General features: G+C 40.4%; 1 long non-coding RNA gene across 1 annotated transcript in view; it reads left to right on the top strand.

Moving 5' to 3' along the window:
• The window catches only part of LOC137217582 (uncharacterized), a 109198-nt gene extending 93298 nt beyond the window's left edge, over positions 1-15900 (top strand). The window contains exons 2-3 of the long non-coding RNA XR_010940144.1: positions 14297-14416; positions 15740-15900. This is a non-coding gene — a long non-coding RNA (uncharacterized lncRNA). The remainder of the gene's footprint in view (positions 1-14296; positions 14417-15739) is intronic.
• The last annotated feature ends 8638 nt before the right edge of the window (positions 15901-24538 follow it).

Here is a 24538-nt window from a genome sequence, read left to right as displayed (position 1 = left end):
CTTAGCTTTTGCTTCTCTCTAGTGGTTTTAATTTCTCTGACAAATCTGAATGAGATCCTTGCTGGGTAGAGTAATCTTGCTTGTAGGTTTTTCTCCTTCATCACTTTAAATATGTCCTGCCACTCCCTTCTGGCTTGCAGATTTTCTGCCGAAAGGTCAGCTGTTAACCTTATGAGGATTCCCTTGTCTTTTATTTGTTGTTTTTCCCTTTCTGCTGTTAATATTTTTTCTTTGTGTTTAATTTTTGATAGTTTGATTAATATGTGTCTTGGAGTGTTTCTCCTTGGATTTATCCTTTAATGGACTCTCTGTTCTTCCTGGACCTGATTAATTATTTCCTTTTCCATATTAGGGAAGTTTTCAAATGTAATCTCTTCAAATATTTTCTCAGTCCCTTTCCTTTTCTCTTCTTCTTCTGGGACCCCTATAATTTGAATGTTGGTGCATTTATTGTTGTCCTAGAGGTCTCTGAGTCTCTCCTCATTTCTTTTCATTGTTTTTTCTTTATTCTTCTCTGCAGTCCTTATTTCCATTATTTTATCTTCCAGTTCATTTATCCATTCTTCTGCCTCAGTTATTCTGCTATTCATCTCTTCTAGAGAATTTTTAATTTCATATATTGTTTTGTTCATCACTGTTTCTTTGCTCTTTCGTTCTTCTAGACCCTTGTTAAACGTTTCTTGTATTTTCTCCATTCTATTTTCAAGATTTTGGATCATGTTTACTATCATTATTCAGAATTCTTTTTCAGGGAAACTGCCTATTTCCTCTTCATTTGTTAAGTCTGCTGTGTTTTTGCCTTGCTCCTTCAGGTGCTGTTTTTTTCTCCGTCTTCCCATTTTGCTTAACTTACTGTGTTTGGGATCTCCTTTTCTCTGGCTGCAGGTTCGTAGTTCCCATTGTTTTTGATGTCTGCCTCCAGTGGCTGAGGTTGGTTCAGTGGTTTGTGTAGGCTTCCTGTTGGAGGGGACTATGCCTGTGTTCTGGTGGATGCAGCTGAATCTTGTATTTCTGTTGGGCTGGTCCACGTCTGGTGGTGTGTTTTGTGGTGTCTGTGACCTTATTATGATTTTCGGTAGCCTCTCTGCTAATGGGTGGGGTTGTGTTCCTGTCTTGCTAGTTGTTTGGCATAAGGTCTCCAGCACTGTAGCTTGCTGGTCATTGAGTAGAGCTGTGTCTTGGCATTAAGCTGGAGATCTCTGGGAGATTTTCACCATTTGATATTACATGGAGCTGGGAGGTCTCTTGTGGACCAGTGCCCTAAACGTGGCTCTCCCACCTCAGAGGCACAACCCTGACACCTGGCTGGAGCACCAAGTGCATGTGATCCACATGGCTCAGAATAAAATGGAGAGAAAACAGAAAGACAGAGAGAAGGAGATAAAATAAAATAAAAAATAAAATAAAAGTTACCAAAAATATTTTTAAGTAATAAAAAAAAGAAGACTGAAACCAAACCAAAACACAAATCCACCAATGATAACAAGTGCTAAATACTATACTAAAACAAAAAACATAAAAAATGACAGATCCCTAGGATAAATGTAAAAGCAAAGCTATACAGAGAAAATATCACACAGAATCATACACATACACACCCAAAAAAAGAGAAAAAGGGAAAAAGTATATATATAGTTGCTCCCAAAGTCCACCTCCTCAATTTGGGATGATTTGTTGTCTATTCAGGTTTTCCACAGAGGCAGGGTACATCAAGTTGACTGTGGAGATTTAATCTGCTGCTCCTGAGGCTGCTGGGAGAAATTTCCCTTTCTCTTCTTTGTTCGCACAGGTCCTGGGGTTCAGCTTTCAGTTTGGACCCGCCTCTGCATGTAGGTCGTCTAAGGGCATCTGTTCTTCGCTCAGACAGAACAGTGTTAAAGGAGCAGCTGATTCAGTGCTCTGGGTCACTCAGGCCGTGGAGAGGGAGGGGTATGGAATTCGGGGCAAGCCTGTGGCTGAAAAGGCAGGCATGACATTGCACCAGCCTGAGGCTTGCTGTGTTTTCTACTGGGGAATTTGTCCCTGGATCACGGGACCCTGGCAGTGGCAGGTTGCACAGGTTCCCGGAAGAGGAGGTGTGGATAGTGACCTGTGCTTGCTCACAGGCTTCTTGGTGGCTGCAGCAGCAGCCTTAGCGTCTCATTCCCGTCTCTGTGGTCCTCGCTGATAGCCATGGCTCGCACCGGTCTCTGGAGCTTCTTTAAGCAGCGCTCTTAATCCCCTCTCCTCGTGCACCAGGAAACAAAGAGGCAAAAAAACGTCTCTTAACTCTTGGGCAGCTCCAGACTTTGTCCCAGACTTCCTTCCGGCTAGCTGTGGCACACTGCCCCATTCAGGCTGTGTTCCGCAGCCAACCCCAGTCCTCTCCCTGGCATCCAACTGAGGCCCGAGCCTCAGCTCCCAGGCCCCAGCCATCACAGCAGTGTGCAGACAAACCTTTCGGGCTGGTGAGTGCTGGTCGGCACCGATCTTCTGTGCAGGCATCTCTGCACTTTTCCCTCCGCAGTCCTGTTGCTGTGCTCTCCTCTGTGGCTCCGAAGCTCCCTCTCCCTCTGCCACCCACATTCTTTGCCTGGGAAGGGGCTTCATATTGTCTGGAAACCTTTCCTCCTTCACAGCTCCCTCCCACTGGTGCAGGTCCCGTCCATATTCTTTTGTCTCTGTTTTTATCTTTTTTCTTTTGCCCTACCCAGGTACGTGAGTAGTTTCTTGCCTTTTGGGAGGTCTGAGGTCTTCTGCCACCATTCAGTATGTGTTCTGTAGGAGTTGTTCCACGTACAGATGTATTTCTGATGTATTTGTGAGGAGGAAAGTGAACTCCACGTCTTACTCTTCTGCCATCTTGAAGCTAACTCCTATATAGGAAACTTTAAGAAAAATATTGGTGCCTGTAATCCACAACCCAAGCCTTCTACACCTATTCTGATTTGATTGGTGTGAGCACTGGTCTGAGCATCTGAATATTTTTAAAAGCCCCCCTTGGGAATTCCCTGGTAGTTCAGTGGTTAGGGTTTCATGCTTCCACTGCAGGGGACAAGGGTTGGATCCCTGGTCAGGGAACAAAGATTCTGCATGGCATGGTGTATGTCCAAAACAAAAGACCAACTTTAGCTGATCTTAATATGTAATCATGTTGAGAACCATGTACGTAGAGACAGAGGTATCTGAGTTTGTATTCTAGATCCTTTACTCACTAGTTTTATGACATTAGCCAAATTCTTATGCCTCTCTGTCCTTCAGTTTCTTTTTTCTTTTTAACATCTTTATTGGAGTATAATTGATTTACAATGGTGTGTTAATTTCTGCTGTATAACAAAGTGAATCAGCTGTACGTATACATATATCCCCATATCCACTTTCTCTTGTGTCTCCCTCCCACCCTCCCTATCCCTCCCTGCTAGGTGGTCACAAAGCACAGAGCTGATCTCCCTGTGCTATGCGGCTGCTTCCCACTAGCTATTTTACATTTGGTAATGTATATATGTCAATGTCACTCAGTTCATCGCAGCTTACCCTTCCCCCTCCCCGTGTCCTCAAGTCCATTCTCTACATCTGCATCTTTATTCCTGGCCTGCTCCTAAGTTCTTCAGAACCTTTTTTTTTTTTAGATGCCATATATATATGTTAGCATGTGGTATTTGTTTTTCTCTTTCTGGCTTACTTCACTCTCTGTGACAGACTCTAGGTCAATCCAACTCACTACAAATAACTCAATTTCATTTCTTTTATGGCTACGTAATATTCCATTGTGTTTACGTGCCTGACCTTCAGTTTCTGTAACTGTAAAATGTGGTTAATAAGACTTGTAAAGCAACTATACTCCAATTAAGAAAAAAAAAGACCTATCTTACACAGTGAAATACATTAAAGGATTAAATTAAAAATAAAATGAAATGTGTAATGAGCATATAAGAAGTGCTTCATAAAGGTTTCTGTTATTCCATATCTTTCCCATGCCACAAAGGAATGTCTCTCTGCATATCCAAGGTAGAAAACAAGTCTGTGATGGCGGAGCGATTAGGACTCCTGACCCAGCTGAAATAAGGCCTAATTAAGTGAAACCAAATGGTAATCAATTCTAGTTTGCCCTTCAGTGGTGGCCCCTGCTTGATAATCTTCTTGCTTGTCTGCCAGGAACAGCAGCAGGGAGGCCATTCTGAAGAACATTTCATTCCATTGTGACAGGCAAGTGTTTTGATTTTACACTGCATTGAAGTCCTGCAGAGACCTGCAAAACTTTATTCTAAACTCTTCCTCAGCTTCATGTGCTATTCACCCTGGCAGCTGCACCTGGCAGGAGGTACCTCATAGGGTCTCCTCAGAAGTCTGGGGTGGTTGGTAGGAATAATTACAGACAAAGCTATGGAAACTTTAAGAGGTTAAAAGTGCAAACAACATAGAAATGACCAGTGATCTCAGTAGCCTACTTATCACTCAGCAAAGCTGATAAGTAATTTTAAATCAAATTACGAAATGTGTCAGGAGAAAGATAATGTTATTACACAAACCATTTTCACTGTTAAATTTCCAACTTATTAATTTTGCAGAAGGGAAAGAATGTAATACTGTTATTAATGCTGTGTAACTGTTTTAATTACTTTCTTCTGCTAATCTCCTTATTCTCAACTTTGCAAATAAATCCCTCAGGAAATTGATCCCAACTGTTCTACAGACTTCATCTTTGTTGGGAATAAGAAGGAAAGCAATTGAGACTTAAAGGAACATGTCAATTCATAAATATACAATTAACTAATTTTATTATTGAGTAAAACAAATACCTAGATGCATGCAGAGAGCCAGCAAGTGACTACAAATTTTTAGTAGATTATCAGTTCATTTTTCTAAACATTTTATTTTATTTTACAGTTGTTATATAACATTCCTTTTATTTATTTATTTATTTACATCTTTATTGGAGTATAATTGCTTTACAACGGTGTGTTAGTTTCTGCTTTATAACAAAGTGAATCAGTTCTTTATATACATATGTTCCCATATCTCTTCCCTCTCGTGTCTCCCTCCCTCCCATGCTCCCCATCCCACCTCTCCAGGTGGTCACAAAGCACCAAGCTGTTCTTCCTGTGCTATGTGGCTGCTTCCTACTAGCTATCTACCTTATATTTGGTAGTGTTTATCTGTCCATGCCTCTCTCTCGCTTTGACACAGCTTACCCTTCCCCCTCCCCATATCCTAAAGTCCATTCTCTAGTAGGTCTGTGTCTTTATTCCTGTCTTACCCCTAGGTTCTTCATAACATTTTTTCCTCTTAAATTCCATATATATGTATTAGCATACGGTATTGGACTTTCTCTTTCTGACTTACTTCACTCTGTATGACAGACTCTATGTCTATCCACCTAATTAAAAATAGCTCAATTTCATTTCTTTTTATGGATGAGTAATATTCCATTGTATATATGTGCCTCCTCTTCTTTATCCATTCATCCGATCATGGACATTTATGTTGTTTCCACCTCCAGGCTATTGTAAATGGAGCTGCAACTAACATTTTGGTACATGACTCTTTTTGAACTATGGTTTTCTCAGGGTATACGCCCAGTAGTGGGATTGCTGGGTCATATGGTAGTCCTATTTGTAGTATTTTAAGGAACCTCCATACTGTTCTCCATAGTGGCTGTACCAATTCACATTCCCACCAGCAGTGCAAGAGTGTTCCCTTTTCTCCACACCCTCTCCAGCATTTATTTATTTTATTTTTTTTTTTTAACATCTTTATTGGGGTATAATTGCTTTACAATGGTGTGTTAGTTTCTGCTTTATAACAAAGTGAATCAGTCATACATAAACATATGTTCCCATATGTCTTCCCTGTTGCGTCTCCCTCCCTCCCACCCTCCCCATCCCACCCCTCCAGGCTGTCACAAAGCACCGAGCCAATATCCCTGTGCCATGCGGCTGCTTCCCACTAGCTATCTACCTTACTGCCTTTGTTAGTGTGTATATGCCCATGACTCTCTCTCGCCCTGTCACAGCTCACCCTTCCCCCTCCCCATAACCTCAAGTCCGTTCTCTAAGAGGTCTGCGTCTTTATTCCTGCTTTACCCCTAGGTTCTTCATGACATATTTTTCTTAAATTCCATATATATGTGTTAGCATACGGTATTTGTCTTTTTCTTTCTGACTTACTTCACTCTGTATGACAGACTCTAGGTCTATCCACCTCATTACAAATAGCTCAATTTCGTTTCTTTTTATGGCTGAGTAATATTCCATTGTATATATGTGCCACATCTTCTTTATCCATTCATCCGATGACGGGCACGTAGGTTGTTTCCATCTCCGGGCTATTGTAAATAGAGCTGCAATGAACATTTTGGTACATGACTCTTTTTGAATTTTGGTTTTCTCAGGGTATATGCCCAGTAGTGGGATTGCTGGGTCATATGGTAGTTCTATTTGTAGTTTTTTAAGGAACCTCCATACTGTTCTCCATAGTGGCTGAACCAATTCACATTCCCACCAGCAGTGCAAGAGTGTTCCCTTTTCTCCACACCCTCTCCAGCATTTATTGTTTCTAGATTTTTTGATGATGGCCATTCTGACTGGTGTGAGATGATATCTCATTGTAGTTTTGATTTGCATTTCTCTAATGATTAATGATGTTGAGCATTCTTTCATGTGTTTGTTGGCAGTCTGTATATCTTCTTTGGAGAAATGTCTATTTAGGTCTTCTGCCCAGTTTTGAATTGGGTTGTTTGTTTTCTTGTTATTGAGCTGCATGAGCTGCTTGTAAATTTTGGAGATTAATCCTTTGTCGGTTGCTTCATTTGCAAATATTTTCTCCCATTCTGAGGGTTGTCTTTTGGTCTTGTTTATGGTTTCCTTTGCTGTGAAAAAGCTTTGAAGTTTCATTAGGTCCCATTTGTTTATTTTTTATTTTATTTCCATTTCTCTAGGAGGTGGGTCAAAAAGGATCTTGCTGTGATTTATGTCATAGAGTTGCTGCCTATGTTTTCCACTAGGAGTTTGATAGTTTCTGGCCTGACATTTAGGTCTTTAATCCGTTTTCAGCTTATTTTTGTGTACGGTGTTGGGGAGGGTTCTAATCTTATACTTTTACATGTACCTGTCCAGTTCTCTCAGAACCATTTACTGAAGAGGCTGTCCTTACTGCACTGTATATTCCTGCACCCTATATCAAAGATAAGGTGACCATATGTATGGGGGTGTATCTCTGGGAATTCTACCCTGTTCCATTGAACAATATTTCTGTTTTTGTGCCAGTACCATTCTGTCTTGATTACTGTAGCTTTGTAGTATAGTCTGAAGTCAGGAAGCCTGATTCTTCCAGCTCTGTTTTTCATTCTCAAGATCCCTTTGGCTATTCGGGGTCTTTTGTGTTTCCATACAAATTGTGAAAATTTTTGTTCTAGTTCTGTGAAAAATGCCAGTGGTAGTTTGGTAGGGATTGCATTGAATCTGTAGATTGCTTTGGGTAGTAGAGTCATTTTCACAACGTTAATTCTTCCAGTCCAAGAACATGGTATATCTCTCCATCTATTTGTATCATCTTTAATTTCTTTCATCAGTGTCTTATAATTTTCTGCATAGAGGTCTTTTTTCTCCTTACATAGGTTTATTCCTAGATATTTTATTCTTATTGTTGCTATGGTAAATGGGAGTGTTTTCTTGATTTCACTTTCAGATTTTTCATCATTAGTGTATAGGAATGCCAGAGATTTCTGTGCATTAATTTTGTATCCTGCTACTTTACCAAATTCATTCATTAGCTCTAGTAGTGTTCTGGTAGCATCTGTAGGATTCTATATGTATTGTATCATGTCATCTGCAAACAGTGACAGCTTTACTTCTTCTTTTCCAATTTGGATTCCTTTTTTTTCCTTTTCTTCTCTGATGGCTGTGGCTAAAACTTCCAAAACTATGTTGGGTAAGAGTGGTGAGAGTGGGCAACCTTGTCTTCTTCCTGATCTTAGTGGAAATGCTTTCAGTTTTTCACCATTTAGGACAATGTTGGCTGTTGGTTTTTCATATATGGCCTTTATTATGTTGAGGAAAGTTCCCTCTATGCCCACTTTCTCCATGGTTTTTATGATAAATCAGTGTTGAATTTTGTCGAAAGATTTCTCTGCATCTATTGAGATGATCATATGTTTTTTCTCCTTCAATTCGTGAATGTGGTGTATCACGTTGATTGATTTGCATATATTGAAGAATCCTTGCATTCCTGGAATAAACCCCACTTGATCATGTTGTATGGTCCTTTTAATATGCTGTTGGATTCTTGTTGCTTGTATTTTCTGGAGGATTTTTGCATCTATGTTCATCAGTGATATTGGCCTGTAGTTTTCTTTCTTTGTAACATCCTTGTCTGGTTTTGGTATCAAGGTGATGGTGGCCTCGTAGAATGAATATGGGAGTGTTCCTCCCTCTGCTATATTTTGAAGAGTTTATGAAGAATAGGTGTTAGCTCTTCTCTAAATGTTTGATGGAATTCAGCTATGAAGCCATCTGGTCCCGGGCTTCTGTTTGTTAGAAGATTTTTAATCACAGTTTCAATTTCAGTGCTTGTGATTAGTCTATTCATATTTTCTATTTCTTCCTGATTGAGTATTGGCAAATTATGCATTTCTAAGAATTTGTCCATTTCTTCCAGGTTGTCCATTTTATTGGCATACAGTTGCTTGTAGTAATCTCTCATGATCTTTTGTATTTTTGCAGTGTCAGTTGTTACTTCTCCTTTTTCATTTCTCATTCTATTGATTTGAATCTTCTCTCTTTTTTTCTTGATGAGGCTGGCTAATGTTTTATCAATTTTGTTTATCTTCTCAAAGAATCAGCTTTTCGTTTTATTGATCTTTGCTATCATTTCCTTCATTTCTTTTTCATTGATTTCTGATCTGAATATTTATGATTTCTCTCCTTCTGCTAACTTTGGGGTGTTTTTTTTCTTATTTCTCTAATTGCTTTAGGTGCAAGGTTAGGTTGTTTATTCGAGATGCTTCCTGTTGCTTAAGGTAGGATTGTATTCCTATAAACTTCTCTCTTAGAACTGCTTTTGCTGCATCCCATGTGTTTGGGGGCGTCGTGTGTCCATTGTCATTTGTTTCTAGGTATTTTTTTCATTTCCTCTTTGATTTCTTCAGTGATCACTTCGATATTAAGAAGTGTATTGTTTAGCCTCCATGTGTTTGTATTTTTTACAGAATTTTCCTGTAATTGATATCTAGTCTCATAACGTTGTTGTCGGAAAAGATACTTGATACAGTTTCAATTTTCTTAAATTTACCAAGGCTTGATTTGTGACCCAAGATATGATCTATCCTGGAGAATGTTCCATGAGCACTTGAGAAAAATGTGTATTCTGTTGTTTTTGGATGGAATTTCCTATAAATATCAATTAAGTCCATCTTGTTTAATGTATCATTTAAAGCTTGTGTTTCCTTATTTATCTTCATTTTGGATGATCTGTCTATTGGTGAAAGTGGGACGTTAAAGTCCCCTACTCAGAATGTGTTACTGTCGATTTCCCCTTTTATGGCTGTTAGTATTTGCCTTATGTATTGAGGTGCTCCTATGTTGGGTGCATAAATATTTACAATTGTTATATCTTCTTCTTGGATGGATCCCTTAATCATTATGTAGTGTCCTTGTTTGTCTCTTCTAACAGTCTTTATTTTAAAGTATATTTTGTCTGGTATGAGAATTGCTACTCCAGCGTTCTTTTGGTTCCATTTACAGGAAATATCTTTTTCCATCCCCTTACTTTCAGTCTGTATGTGTCTCTAGGTATGACATGGCTCTCTTGTAGACAGCATAATCTCTGTCTTTTGGTGGGAACGTTTAGTCCATTTACATTTAAGGTCATTATTGATATGCATGTTCCTATTCCAATTTTCTTAATTGTTTTGCGTTTGTTTTTGTAGGTCTTTTCCTTCTCTTGTGTTTCTTGCCTAGAGAAGTTCCTTTAGCATTTGTTGTATAGCTGGTTTGTTGGTGATGTACTGTCTCAGCTTTTGCTTGTCTGTAATGCTTTTAATTTCTCCATCAAATCTGAATGAGATCCTTGCTGTGTAGAGTAATCTTCGTTGCAGGTTTTTCTCCTGCATCACTTTAAATATGTCCTGCCAGTCCCTTCTGGCTTGCAGAGTTTCTGCTGTGAGATCAGCTGTTAACCTTATGGACGTTCCCTTGTGTGTTGTTTGTTGTTTTTCCCTTGCTGCTTTTAATATGTTTTCTTTGTATTTAACTTTTGACAGTTTGATTAATATGTGTCTTGGCATATTTCTCCTTGGATTTATCCTGTATGGGACTCTCTGTGCTTCCTGGAGTTGATTAAATATTTCCTTTCCCATATTAGGGAAATTTTCAACTATAACCTCTTCAAATATTTTCTCAGTCCCTTTCTTTTTCTCTTCTTCTTCTGGAACCCCTTTAGTTCAAATGTTGGTGCGTTTAATGTTGTCTCAGAAGTCTCTGAGACTGTCCTCAGTTCTTTTCATTCTTTTTCTTTATTCTGCTCTGCAGTAATTATTTCCACTGTTTTATCTTCCAGGTCACTTATCCGTTTTTCTGCCTCAGTTATTCTGCTATTGATCCCATCTAGAGTATTTTTAATTTCATTTATTGTGTTCTTCATCATTGTTTGTTTCATCTTTACTTCTTCCAAGTCCTTGTTAAATGTATCTTTCATTTTGTCTCTTCCATTTCCAAGATTTTGGATCATCTTTACTATCATTATTCTGAATTCTTTTTCAGGCAGATTGCCTATTTCCTCTTCATTTGTTAGGTCTGGTGGGTTTTTTTCATGCTCTATCATCTGCTGTGTGTTTTTCTGTCTTCTCATTTTGCTTATCTTACTGTGTTTGGGGTCTCCTCTTTGCAGGCTACAGTTTCGTAGTTCCTGTTGCTCTTGGTTTCTGTCCCCAGTGGCTAAGGTTGGTTCAGTGGGTTCTGTAGGCTTCCTGGTGGAGGGGACTAGTGCCTGTGTTGTGGTGGATGAGGCTGGATCTAGTCTTGCTGGTGGGCAGCTCCACGTCTGGTGGTGTGTTTTGGGGTGTCTGTGGCCTTATTATGATTTTAGGCAGCCTCTCTGCTAATGGGTGGGGTTGTGTTCCTGTCTTGCTAGTTGTTTGGCATAAGGTGTCCAGCACTGTAGCTTGCTGGTCGTTGAGTGTAACTGGGTGCTGGTGTTGAGATGGAGATCTCTGGGCTATTTTCGCCATTTGATATTATGTGTAGCTGGGAGGTGTCTTGTGGACCAGTGTCCTGACGTTGGTTCTCCCACCTCAGAGGTAGACCACTGACTGCTGGCTGCAACACCAAGAGCATTTCATCCACATGGCTCTGAATAAAAGGGAGAAAAAATAGAAAGAAATAAGTAGTAGACATAGAAAGAAAGAAAGAAAGAAATGAAGGAAGGAGGAGGGAGGAAAGAAGGAAGGAAGGAGGGAAGGAAGGAAAGAAAGAAACAAAGAAGATAAAGTAAAATAAAGTAAGATAAAATATAATAAATATTTTAAATAAAAATAATTATTAAGAGAAAAAATTTTTTAAAAAACAGATGGGTAGATCTCTAGGACAACTGGTGGAAGCAAAGCTATATAGACAAAATCTCGCACAGAAGCATACACATACACACTCACAAAAAGAGGAAAAAGGGAAAATATCATAAATCTTGCTCTCAAAGTCCATCTCCTCAATTTGGGATGATTCGTCGTCTTTTCATATATTCCACAGATGCAGGTATATCAAGTTGATTGTGGACCTTTAATCCGCTGCTTCTGAGGCTGCTGGGAGAGATTTTCCTTTCTCTGCCTTGTTCTCACAGCTCCCAGGGACTCAGCTTTGGGTTTGGCCCCGCCTCTGTGTGTAGGTTGGCAGAGGGCATGTGTTCTTCACTCAGACAGGACACAGTTAAAGGAGCAGCTGACTCGGGGACTCTGGCTCACTCAGGCCTGGGAGAAGGAGGGGCACGGAGTGCGGGGTGAACCTTCGGTGGCAGAGCCTGGCATGACGTTGCACCAGCCTGAGGCTCTCCATACGTTCTCCTTGGGAAGTTGTCCCTGGATCCCGGGCCCCTGGCAGTGGCGGGCTGCACAGGCACCCGGGAGGGGAGGTGTGGATAGTGACCTGTGCTCGCACACAGGCTTCTTGGTGGCGGCAGCAGCAGCCTTAGCATCTCATGCCCGTCTCTAGGGTCCGCAATGTTAGCCGCGGCTCGTGCCCGTCTCTGGAGCTCCTTTAAGCAGTGCTCTTAATCCCCTCTCCTCGCGCACCAGGAAACAAAGAGTGAAGAAAAAGTCTCTTGCCTCTTCGCCAGGTCCAGACTTTTCCCTGGACTCCCTCCCAGCTACTGTGGTGCACTAACCCCCTGCAGGCTGTGTTCACGCTGCTAACCCCAGTCCTCTCCCTGCGCACTGACCGAAGCCCAAGCCTCAGCTCCCAGCCCTGCCTGCCCCGACGGGTGAGCAGACAAGCCTCTCGGGCTGGTGAGTGCTGGTCGGCACCGATCCTCTGTGCGGGAATCTCTCCACTTTGCCCTCTGCACCCCTGTTGCTTTGCTCTCCTCCACGGCCCCAAAACTTCCCCCTCCGCCAGCCGCAGTCTCCACCCGCGAAGGGGCTTCTAGTGTGTGGAAACCTTTCATCCTTCACAGCTCCCTCCCACTGGGGCAGGTCCCGTCCCTATCATTTTGTCTCTGTTTATTCCTTTTTCTTTTGCCCTACCCAGGCACGTGTGGAGTTTTTTGCCTTTTGGGAGGTCTGAGGTCTTCTGCCAGTGTTCAGTAGGTGTTCTGTAGGAGTTGTTCCACCTGTAGATGTATTTCTGGTGTATCTGTGGGGAGGAAGGTGATCTCCGCATCTTACTTTTCCATCATTTTCCCCTCGTCCCCCAACATTCCTTCTTTTAGTGAACAGTCAACAGTTAATTTATGTCAGAAGTTTTATTGAGCTTCCTATGACATCCTGTTTTTTATAATTCTTTATCGGGCTTACTCCAATATTTGTTCTTCATAATTCCTTTATCAGGCTTACTCCAATATTTGTTCTTCATAATTCCTTTATCAGTACCTCCTACAGTTGCCCCTAACAGTGTATCTAGTACATATGATTAGTCCCATCCTTTAACATTCCTCAGTAAGGTTAGGTAAGTTTACTTTTCTCACAATTATTCCCCCTTTTGATAAAATCTGATATCAGAGTTTTGATATAATTTGCATTACAGGGCTGATTTCTCTTTGGGATGTTCTTAATTTTCTGTGTATCCAAAAAGGCCAAAGCAACATATCTAAAAAAGTAATGATTAATATTATTACAGGTTGAATTTAAAAGAAAATTAGCTTTAGGTGAGTAGCCTTTGAAGATATCATACCACTCATGTATAGTTAGAGTGGGTTCTTGATTAGCAACACACAAGTTATCCATCATCCTATAACAACTTTATATAATAAGTTGATTTCGTTTAGCAGCTTGTTTTTCTAAGTGCATTACAATTTCAGAGTTATTCTTCAGTTTTCTTTTCCAATTGATACCTAATGTATAATCAACATGTGGAGCTTGGAACGTAAGATATATTATTCCTACACATTAAACCACAGGCAATAGGAATACTTCCATCTTCCCAAGTCATGTTACAAATATAATAAACAAATAGTCTACCAAGCCCATTATCCATTATTGTTTTAATTAAAGATTTTATTTTTCTAGAGCAGTTTTAACCTCACAGTAAAATTAAGAAGGTACAGATATTTCCCATGTATACCCTGCCCCACATGCATACCTTCCCCCATTATTAACATCCCTCACCGGAGTGGTGCATTTGTTACAATTGATGAACCTACATTGACACATCATAATCGCCTGTGATCTACAAATTTGCACTTGCCATCTACCTCTACAAGGATCAAGTTAACTGCTGCAGCTGCTGACCTTCAACACCCCCTGAAAGGAGTTCAGGGTGGAGATCAGGAATGAGGCACTCTGTGTGGGAAAAACTGGAAGAACAGGTCTTCAGATAGATATTTTCAGGAGATGACTTTATGAGCCCAATTCTTGCATCTTCTAATATCTAGAAAAGCACTAAAATCCTTCATGGTGACGTCTCTTCCTCGTGACTAGCAGTAACCTTCTGTAAAAAATATGTGCTTGATTACATGTTCTTCCCCTTCACCAAAATCACATATATACTGACCTTCACCCCTACCTCTTTCAAGTAGTTTCTCAGAGCTAGCTGAAACACTGCCTCCCAGGTTATAGTCCTCTTTTTGCCCCAAATAAAACTTAACTCACAACTCTCACGTTGTACATTTTTTTCAGTCAACAGTTATGGCTACCACAGATATGGGACCCAGAGTGGACTTATCTCCTTTACCTGAACTGTACGAGGAACCAGAGCTTGTGCCCGTCTGCCTCCTCAGAGAGTCCAGACGAATTTGGGTAAGACTGTCCTGGTTCTTGGATCTCCCATATTAGTTGATTATCCTGAGTTTTATTTATTCGTTTATAACACGTACCTGTCCTACTCCCCCAGTTGAAAGGTACTGGGGGGGAGGCAGATGAAAGATACCAGGGTATACCCACCCAGTTGAAACATACTGGGGAGGGGGTGCTTGGTTGAAATATACTGAAGAATACCAACCCAGTTGAAAGATACTGATGGGGGGTGGCTGAAAGATACCGGGGTTTTCTCAGTTGTAGGAGACTGAGTGGTCTGGGCTGAGTGGTTAGATAAGAGGCTGATCTGACACTTTTCCTCAGTTTGGCTGCCTTAATAGAACTTTTTGGGATAAAAGTGAAGATATTACATGAGAGCCTTGCTCTGAAGAAAAGGGACAAGACTCCTCCTGGTTGGTTACGACTTTCTCAGGTGACTGAGACATTTACGGGAGTGGTGGAAGCAGAGTCCTCAACTGTGCAGTGGTCCCATAGGGAAACCCACTCATTAATTAAAAGACTTGCTAATACAGGGGTCACTATAAGAATTGGCCATTCAGTGATCCAAGCACCTGTGGTGGTCTTAGACCACCGAAGGGAAAAATTGAGACACGTAAGAGGGCTGAAACCACTCTAGGGTGACACCTAGAAGAGTTAAGCTCACAAGCAGCACACTGGCCCACTACACAACTTCATTAGTGAATTTTATCCCAAAGTTCAACATTAAAATAGGAAATAGAAACGGACTTGAGGTTATGGGGAGGGGGAAGGGTGAGCTGTGACAGGGCGAGAGAGAGTCATGGGCATATACACACTAACAAACGTAGTAAGGTAGATAGCTAGTGGGAAGCAGCCGCATGGCACAGGGATATTGGCTCGGTGCTTTGTGACAGCCTGGAGGGGTGGGATAGGGAGGGTGGGAGGGAGGGAGATGCAAGAGGGAAGACATATGGGAACATATGTTTATGTATGACTGATTCATTTTGTTATAAAGCAGAAACTAACGCACCATTGTAAAGCAATTATACCCCAATAAAGATGTTAAAAAAAAAAAAAAGGAAATAGAGCCTTTCAAACACAGAAAAAAAGGGCGTGAGAAAACCAGCCTCTGACTAACACCCCAGACAGGTATAGGTACATACAAAACACATACTTACAAATACCTACTTAATTTGGGAAATTATACTAAAGGAGATCTCAACCTGAAACGGCCAAATATTCGTTCTTTTGATATTCGAAAGCTGCTATTTTCTCATGCACAGTTAGAAAAAGCCAGCTGTAAGATCAAACAGACTGAATGGAATGCTTACTTTGATTTGCATCTAGAAGCTTCTGAAATAGGAAATGAGGGGTAATTGAGGAAGACTGTGGAAGAGGAAGACGTGGAGATCACCTTCCTCCTCACAGATACATCAGAAATACATCTACACGTGGAACTGCTCCTATAGAACACCAACTGAACGCTGGCAGAAGACCTCAAACCTCCCAAAAGGCAAGAAACTCCCCCACGTAACTGTGTAGGGCAAAAGAAAAAAGAAAAAAACAGACAAAAGAGTAAGGATGGGACCTGCACTTGTGGGAGGGAGCTGTGAAGGAGGAAAGGTATCAACACACTAGGCAGCCCTTTCGAGGACGGAGATTGCGGGTGGCGGAGGGGAGCAGCATTGGAGCCTCAGAGGAGAGCACAGCAACAGGGGTGCAGAGGGAAAAGCGGAGAGATTCCCGCACAGATGATCGTTGCCAACCAGCACTCACCAGCCCGGGAGGCTTGTCTGCTCTCCCGCTGGAGAGGGGAGGGGCTGGGAGCTGGGGATTGGCCTTCAGCTGGATCCCAGAGAGAGGACTGGGGTTGGGCATGTGAACACAGCCTAAAGGGGTTAGTGCACCATGGCTAGCTGGAAGGGAGTCCGGGATAAACCCTGTACCTGATGAAGAGTCAAGACACATTTTCTTCCCTCTTTGTTTCCTGGTGTGCTAGGAGAGGGGATTAAGAGTGCTGCTTAAAGGAGCTCCAGAGACGGGCGTGAGCCACGTCTATCAGCGCAGACCACAAAGACGGGCATGAGATGCTAAGGCTGCTGCTACCACCACCAAAAATCCTGTGTGTGAACACAGGTCACTATCCACACCTCCCCTCCCAGAAGCCTGTGCAGCCTGCCACTGCCAGGGTCCGATGATGCAGGGAAAACTTCCCCAGGAGAAAGCACAGTGCACTTCAGGCTGCTGCAATGATACGCTGGCCACTGCTGCCACAAGCTCGCCCTGCAGCCGTATGTCTCCCTCACCCCAGCGTAAGTGAGCCAGAGCCTCCGAATCAGCTGATCCTATAACACCGTACTGTCTGAGCGAAGAACAGATGCCCTCAGGCAACCTACTCACAGAGGCTGGGCCAAATCCAAAGCTGAATCCCGGAGCAGTGCGAACAAAGAAGAGAAAGGGAAATTTCTCCCAGCAGCCTCAGGATCAGTGAAGTAGATCTCCACAATCAACTTGATGCACCCTGCGTCTGTGGAATACCTGAATAGACAACGAATCATCCCAAATTAAGGAGGTGGACTTTGAGAGCAAGTTATATTATTTTTTCCTGTTTTCCAATTTTTGTGAGTGTGTATGTATATACTTCTGTGTGAGATTTTGTCTGTATAGCTTGGCTTTCACCATTTGTCCTAAGGTTCTGTCCGTCCGTTTTGTTTGTTTGTTTTCACTTAAAACAATTTTTTTCTTAATAATTTTTTTAATATTTTCTTTTAGTAACTTTATTTTATCTTACTTTATTTTATTTTATCCACTTTCTTTCTTTCTTTCCTTCTTTCTTTCCTTCTTTCTTTCTTTCTTTCTTTCTTTCTTTCTTTCTTTCTTTCTTTCTTTCTTTCTTTCTTTCTTTCTACATTTTCTACCTTTTATTCTCAGCAGTGCAGATGAAAGGCTCTTGGTCCTCCAACCAGGAGTCAGTGCTGTGCCTCTGAGGTGGGAGATCCAAATTCAGGACACTGGTCCACCAGAGACCTCCCAGATCCACGAAATATCAAATGGCAAAAATCTCACAGAGATCTCCACCTCAAAACAAATACCCAGCTAAACTCAACGACAAGCAAGCTACAGTGCTGGATACCCGATGCCAAACAGCTAGCAAGAGAGTAACACAACCCCATCCATTAGCACAGAGGCTGCCTAAAATCATAATAAGGCCACAGACACCCCAAAACACACCACCAGACGTGGAGCTGCCCACCAGCAAGACTAGATCCAGCCTCATCCACCACAACACAGGCACTAGTCCCCTCCACCAGGAAGCCTACACAACCCACTGAACCAACCTTAGCCACTGGGGACAGAAACCAACAACAATGGGAACTACGAACTTGCAGCCTGTGAAAAGGAGACCCCAAACACAGTAAGATAAGCAAAATGAGAAGAGAGAAAAACACACAGCACATGAAGGAGCAAGGTAAACACCCACCAGACCTAACAAATGAAGAGGAAATAGGCAATATGCCTGAAAAAGAATTCAGGAAAATGATAGTAAAGATGATCCAAAATCTTGGAAATAGAATAGAGAAAATGCAAGAAACATTCAACAAGGACCTAGAAGAACTAAACAGGAAAGAAGCAATGATGAACAACACAATGCATGAAATTAAAAATACCCTCAAAGGGATCAATAGCAAAATAACTGAGGCAGAAGAACGGATAATAGACCTGGAAGATAAAATGGTGGAAATAACTACTGCAGAGCAGAATAAAGAAAAAGGAATGAAAATAATTAAGGACAGTCTCAGAGACCTCTGAGACAACATGAAACACACCAACATTCGAATTATAGGTGTCCCAGAAGAAGAGGAGAAAAAGAAAGGGACTGAGAAAATATTAAAAGAGATTATAGTTGAAAACTTCTCTAATATGGGAAAGGAAATAGTTAATTAAGTCCAGGAAGACAGTCCCATACAGGATAAATCCAAGGTGAAACATGCCAAGACACATTAATCAAACTATCAAAAATTAAATACTAAGGAAACATATTAAAAGTAGCAAGGGAAAAACAACAAATAACACACAAGGGAATCCCCATAAGGTTAACAGCTGATCTTGCAGCAGAAACTCTGCAAGCCAGAAGGGAGTGGCAGGACATATTTAAAGGGATGAAGGAGAAAATCCTAAAACCAAGATTACTCTACCCAGCAAGTACCCCATTCAGATTTGATGGAGAAATTAAAAGCTTTACAGACAAGCAACAGCTGAGAGAGTACAGCACCACCAAACCAGCTTTACAACAAATTCTAAAGGAGCTTCTCTAGGCAAGAAACACAAGAGAAGGAAAAGACATACATTAACAAATGCAAAACAATTAAGAAAATGGGAATAGGAACATACATATTGATAATTACCTTAAACGTAAATGGATTAAGTGCTCCCACCAAAAGACACAGACTGGCAAAATGGATACAAAAACAAGACCCATATATATGCTCTCTACAAGACACCCACTTCAGGCTTAGGGACACATACAGACAGAAAGTTAGGGGATGGAAAAAGATATTCCATGAAAATTGAAATCAAAAGAAAGCTAGAGTAGCAATTGTCCTATCAGAAAAAATTGCCTTTAAAATAAAGACTATTACAAGAGACAAAGAAGGACACTACATAATGATCAAGAGATTGATCCTAGAAGAAGATATAACAATTGTAATTATTTATGCACCCAACATAGGAGCACCTCAATACATAAGGCAAATACTAACAGCCATAAAAGTGGAAATCCACAGTAACACAATCATATTTGGGGACTTTAACACCCCCCTTTCAACAATGGACAGATCATCCAAAATGAAAATAAATAAGGAAACACAAGCTTTAAATGATACGTTAAACAAGATGGACTGAATGGATATTTATAGGACATACCATCCAAAACCAACAGAATACACATTTTTCACAAGTGCTCCTGGAACATTCTCCAGGGTACATCATATCTTGGGTCAGAAATCAAGCCTTGGTAAATTTAAGAAAATTGAAATCGTATCAAGTATCTATTCTGACCACAATGCTATGAGACTAGATATCAATTACAGGAAAAGATCTGTAAAAAATACAAACACATGGAGGCTAACAATACTCTACTTAATAACCAAGTGATCACTGAAGAAATCAAAGAGGAAATCAAAAAGTGCCTAGAAATAAATGAAAACGAAGACCCGATGACCCAAAACCTATGGGATGCAGCAAAATGTTCTAAGAGAGAAGTTTATAGCAATACAATCCTACCTTAAGCAACAGGAAACATCTCGAATAAACAACCTAAACTTGCACCTAAAGCAATTAGAGAAAGAAGAACAAAAAAAAACCAAAGTTAGCAGAAGGAAAGAAATCATAAAAATCAGATCAGAAATCAGTGAAAAAGAAATGAAGGAAACAATAGAAAATATCAATAAAACTAAAAGCTGGTGCTTTGAGAAGATAAATAAAATTGATAAACCATTAGCCAGACTCATCAAGAAAAAAAGGAAGAAGACTCAAATCAATAGAATTAGAAATGCAAAGGAGAAATAACAACTGACAGAGCAGAAATACAAAAGATCATGAGAGATTACTACAAGCAAATCTATGCCAATAAAATAGACAACCTGACAGAAATTGACAAATTCTTAGAAATGCACAAAGTGCCAAGACTGAGTCAGGAAGCAATAGAAAATAAGAACAGACCAATCACAAGCACTGAAATTGAAACTGTGATTAAAAGTCTTCCAACAAGCAAAAGCCCTGGACCAGATGGCTTCACGGGCGAATTCTATCAAACATCTAGAGAAGAGCTAACACCTATCCTTCTCAAAATCTTGCACAATATAGCAGAGGGAGGAACACTCCCAAACTCATTCTACGAGGCCACCATCACCTTGACACCAAAACCAGACAAGGATGTCACAAAGAAAGAAAACTACAGGCCAATATCACTGATGTACATAGATGCAAGAATCCTCCACAAAATACTAGCAAACAGAATCCAACAGCACATTAAAAGGATCATACAACATGATCAAGTGGGGTTTATTCCAGGAATGCAAGAATTCTTCAGTATACACAAATTAATCAAAGTGATAAACCATATTAACAAATTGAAGGAGAAAATCCATATGATCATCTCAGTAGATGCAGAGAAAGCTTTTGACAAAATTCAACACCGATTTATGATAAAAATCCTAAAGAAAGTTGGCATAGAGAGAACTTTCCTCAACATAATAAAGGCCATATATGACGAACCCACAGCCAACATCGTCCTTAATGGTGAAAAACGGGAAGCATTTCCACTAAGATCAGGAACAAGACAAGGTTGCCCACTCTCACCACTCTTATTCAACATAGTTTTGGAAGTTTTAGCCACAACAATCAGAGAAGTAGAGGGAAAAAAAGGAATCCAAATTGGAAAAGAAGAAGTAAAGCTGTCACTCTTTGCAGATGACATGGTACAATATGTAGAGAATCCTAAAGATGATACCAGAAAACTACTAGAGCTAATCAATGTATTTGGTAAAGTAACAGGATACCAAATTAATGCACAGAAATCTCTGGCATTCCTATACACTAATGATGAAAAGTCTGAAAATGAAATCCAGAAAACACTCCCATTTACCATTGCAGCAAAAAGAATAAAATATCTAGGAATAAACCTACCTAAGGAGACAAAAGCCCTGTGTTCAGAAAATTATAAGACACTAATGAAAGAAATTAAAGATGATACAAATAAATGGAGAGATATACCATGTTCCTGAATTGGAAGAATCAACATTGTGAAAATGACTCTACTACCCAAAGCAATCTACAGAATCAATGCAATCCCTATCAAACTACCACTGTCATTTTTTACAGAACTAGAACAAAAAATTGCACAATTTGTATGGAAAAACGAGAGACCCCAAATAGCCAAAGTACTATTGAGAACGAAAATGGAGCTGAAGCGATCAGGCTCCCGGACTTCAGACTATACTACAAAGCTACAGTAATCAAGACAGTATGGTACTGGCACAAAAACAGAAAGATAGGTCAATGGAACAGGATAGAAAGCCCAGAGATAAACCCACGCACCTATGTTCATCTTATCTTTGATAAAGGAGGCAGGAATGTACAGAGGAGAAAGGACAGCCTCTTCAGTAAATGGTGCTGCGAAAACTGGACAGGTACATGTAAAAGTTTGAGATTAGATCACTTCATAACACCATACACAAAAATAATCTCAAAATGAATTGAAGACCTAAATTTAAGGCCAAAAACTATCAAACTCTTAGAGGAAAACAGGCAGAACACTCTATGATATAAATCACAGCAAGATCCTTTTAGACCCACCACTTAGAGAAATGGAAATAAAAACAAAAATAAACAAATAGGACCTAATGAAACTTAAAAGCTTTTGCACAGCAAAGGAAACCATAAACAAGACCAAAAGACAACCCTCGGAGTGGGAGAAAATATTTGCAAATGAAGCAGCTGACAAAGGATTAATCTCCAAAATTTATAAGCAGCTCATGTGGCACAATAACAAAAAAAAAACAAACCACACAATCCAAAAATGGGCAGAAGACCTAAATAGACATTTCTCCAAAGAAGATATACAGACTGCCAACAAACACATGAAAGAATGCTCAACATCATTAATCGTTAGAGAAATGCAAATCAATGCTACAATGAGATATCATCTCATACCAGTCAGAACCGTCATCGTAAAAAATCTAGAAACAATAAATGCTGGAGAGGGTGTGGAGAAAAGGGAACACTCTTGCACTGCTGGTGGGAATGTGAATTGGTACAGCCACTATGGAGAACAGTATGGAGGTTCTTAAAAAATACAAATAGATGTACCATATGACCCATCAATCCCACTACTGGGCATATACCCTGAGAAAACCATAATTCAAAAGAGTCATGAACCAAAATGGTCATTGCAGCTCTATTTACAATAGCCCAGAGATGGAAACAACCTAAGTGTCAATCATCAGATGAATGGATAAAGAAGACTTGGCACATATATACAATGGAATATTACTCAGCCATAAAAAGAAATGAAATTCAGCTATTTGTAATGAGGTGGATAGACGTAGAGTGTGTCATACAGAGTGAAGTAAGTCAGAAAGAGAAAGACAAATACCGTACGCTAACACATATATATGGAATTTAAGAAAAAAATGTTATGAAGAACCTAGGGGTAAGACAGGAATAAAGACTCAGACCTACTAGAGAATGGACTTGAGGATATGGGGAGGAGGAAGCGTAAACTGTGACAAAGCGAGAGAGAGGCATGGACATATATACACTACCAAATGTAAGGTAGATTGCTAGTGGGAAGCAGCCGCATAGCACAAGGAGATAAGCTCGGTGCTTTTTGACTGCCTGAAGGGGTGCAATAGGGCGTGTGGGAGGGAGGGAGACACAAGAGGGAAGAGATATGGGAACATATGTATATGTATAACTGATTCACTTTGTTATAAAGCAGAAACTAACACACCATTGTAAAGCAATGATACTCTAATAAGGATGTAAAAAAAAGAAACAGGAAGCATCTCAAATAAACAACCTAACCTTGAACCTAAAGCAATTAGAGAAAGAAGAACAAAAAAACCCCAAAGTTAGCAGAAGGAAAGAAATCTTAAAGATCAGATCAGAAATAAATGAAAAAGAAATGAAGGAAATGATAGCAAATATCAATAAAACTAAAAGCCGTTTCTTTGAGAAGATAAACAAAATTGATAAACCTTCTAGAGAATATTTAAGTTCTTTATTGTGTTGTTCTTCTCTGTTTGTTTGCTCTTTAGTTCTTCTAGGTTCTTGTTAAACATTTCTTGTATTTTCTCCATTCTATTTCCAATATTTTGGATCATCTTTACTATCATTATTCTGAATTCTTTTTTGGTATACTGCCTATTTCCTCTTCATTTGATAGGTCTGGTGGGTTTTTGCCTTGCTCCTTCATCTGCTGTATCTCTCTGTCTTCTCCTTTTTCTTAACTTACTGTGATTGTGGTCTCCTTTTCACTGCCTGCAGTTTCGTAGTTTGTGTTGTTTTTGGTGTCTGTCCCCAGTGGCTAAAGTTGTTACAGTGGTTTGTTTCGGCTTCCTGGTGTAGGGAACTAGTGCCTGTGTTCTGGTTGATGAGGCTTGATCTTGTCTTTCTGGTGGGCAGGTCCACGTCTGGTAGTGTGTTTTGAGGTGTCTGTGGACTTGTTATGATTTTTGGCAGCCTCTGTGCTAATGGATGGGGTTGTGTTCCTGTCTTACTACTTCTTTGGCATAGGGTGTCTTGCACTGTAGCTTACTGGTCATTGAGTGGAGTGCAGTTGGTGTTGAGATGGAGATCTCTGGGATATTTTGCCGTTTGATATTACATGGAGCTTGGAGGTCTCTGGTGGACCAATTTCCTGAACTTGGCTTTCTTACCTCAGAGGCACAGCCCTGACTCCTGGTTCCAGCACCAAGAGTCCATCATCCATATGGCTCAGAATAAAAGGGAGATAAAAAGAAAGAAAGAAAGAAAAAGATAAAATGAAATAAAATATTTATAAAATTAAGAACAAAAATAAGTATTAAAAATTTTTTAAGTACTTAGAAAGAAAGAACAACCAAGAAACAAATCCACCCATGATAAAAAGTGTTGAAAACTATACTAAAAAAAAAATGGAATGACAGGACCCTAGGACAAATGGTAAAGCAAAGCTATACAGACAAATCACAGAGAGATGCATATGCATACACACTCACAAATAGAGAAAGAGGGAAATAATACATCTATATCGTTGTTCCCACAGTCCACCTCCTGAATTTTGATCATTCGTTGTCTACTGAGGTTTTCCACAGATACAGGGTACGTTAAGTTGACTGTGGAGATTTAATTCACTGCTCCTGAGGCTGCTTGGAGAGATTTCCCTTTCTCTTCTTTGTTCACACACCTCCTGGGATTCAGCTTTGGATTTGGCCCTGCCTCTGCGTGTAGGTCGCCTGAGGGCCTCTGTTCTTCTCTCAGACAGGATGGGGTTAAAGGTACAGGTGCTTCTGGGGCTCTGACTCACTCAGGCCAGGGGGAGGGATGTTTATGGTGTGCGGCGCAAGCCTGCGGCGGCAGAGGCCAGTATGACATTGCAACAAC

Source organism: Pseudorca crassidens, chromosome X, assembly GCF_039906515.1.
Source record: "Pseudorca crassidens isolate mPseCra1 chromosome X, mPseCra1.hap1, whole genome shotgun sequence".
NCBI lineage: Eukaryota > Metazoa > Chordata > Mammalia > Artiodactyla > Delphinidae > Pseudorca > Pseudorca crassidens.
The sequence above is the reverse complement of the archived record's forward strand: the minus strand, read 5'-3'. Positions and strand labels throughout refer to the sequence as shown.